Below are 1,445 nucleotides of genomic sequence, written 5' to 3'. Positions count from 1 at the left end.
CCTAGACCCCCATCCGCCTGGGCACCTGCACGGCCCCCGCCCGCTGGGCCCCGCCCAGGCTGCGTGCTCTGGACAGCGCTCTCCCCTCTGAGCCCTGGGCTCCCCGGGCTTCAGGCAGTATTAACCCCACGCCAGCAGGTTCCCCGGTCCCTCCTTCTCCTGTCCCCGTGCCGGCCCGGAGGCCCCTCGCCAAGTCCCGGAGACCACCACTCTCCTCCTCCACTCTGCCCCGCTGCCCCCCGTTTCCTGGCCTCCCCATGGGTCAGAGGAGGCTGGCGGGGCTGGACAACACAAGCTGGTCAGCTGCACATACTCGGGTCACCAGCTTCCCACGTCGCCGGGAGTTCCGTGTGCCAGTGGTGGCTCCAGCCCTCCTAGGTCGCAGTGACCAGTGTCCATTTTTACACCACTTTAAAACCTGAATCTGTTTGGGGCCAGTGTTGTCTGTTCCACGTGTGTGTAGTGGGTTCATGAACCGTCGGGAGGCAGCGTTGGCGGATGGATGCTTCCTGCCATCTGGGCCCTTGTCAACGACTTGCGTGCAAAGCAGTGACGTCGTACAATGTTAAACAACTTTCAGGCGACTTCGTTGGCTTCCTACGCTGGCTCCGGTTGGTTTTACAGCATTGAATTCTTTTCCAGCCAGTGAATCATTTAACAGCAACACACACCTTCTGAGCGCCTACTGGGTGCGGCCAGCAGTGGACGCGGCCCCAGAATGGAATTCTAACGGGAAGGACCAGAAAATAAACAGCGCACACAACACGGAGTGTGTCGGAGGTGAGGAGTGACGGAAGGTTAAGCCGGGGCGGCGGGCCGGCCGCAGGTGGCCCGGGTGGTTGTTGAAAAACCCTAAGTAAGTAAGATCAGAAGAAGTGTCACCGAGGAGGTGACAGCTGAGCGAATTCTTACGAAGACGTGCTGGAAGCGGTCCAGCGGAGGGAGCGGCGTGCACAAAGGCCCCGGGCAGGAGGGCACCTGCCCTGTTTGTGGGCAGAGGAGACGGATCACGGGAGCCCGCTGGCTCGGGGTGAGGATCGTTGTCAAGGAGAAAGGGACCAGGCGGGGTTGCGACGAGTGGCCTTGCAGGAGGAACCTGGCGGCTTCAGTGGGGGCAGCAGGGAAGTGGGAGGAGGGGTTGGCTGCTGGCTGCACGGTGGGATTTCGGTGCCTGGACAGCCCCGAGGTTTGAGGCTGGAGTGGCTGGATGGGCGGCGTCCCCATCAAGGCGTGTGGGGGCTGCAGGAGAAGCCGTGGGGGGGGAGGGGTCGGGTGTGAGATGCCGGCAGAGGTCCCAGCAGTTAGAGTCCAGGCAGGAGCACAGGTCCGGGGCGGGGATGGAGCGGTGGGCGCGACTGGCCAGCGGTCGGCTTCAGAGGGGGAGACCAGCTCGGGAGCGAGTGTGGACAGAGGACAGGAGGGAGAGCGTCCCGGGGGAGACCCAG

The 1,445-nt window shown here is 63.5% G+C and overlaps 1 protein-coding gene across 1 annotated transcript in view; it reads right to left on the bottom strand.

Moving 5' to 3' along the window:
• The window catches only part of MROH5 (maestro heat like repeat family member 5), a 44,513-nt gene that overhangs the window by 4,443 nt on the left and 38,625 nt on the right, over positions 1–1,445 (bottom strand). The window lies entirely within an intron of this gene.

The sequence above is a fragment of the Pteropus vampyrus genome, unplaced genomic scaffold, assembly GCF_000151845.1.
Source record: "Pteropus vampyrus isolate Shadow unplaced genomic scaffold, Pvam_2.0 Scaffold398, whole genome shotgun sequence".
NCBI lineage: Eukaryota > Metazoa > Chordata > Mammalia > Chiroptera > Pteropodidae > Pteropus > Pteropus vampyrus.
This window is presented reverse-complemented; position numbering and strand designations above follow the sequence as displayed.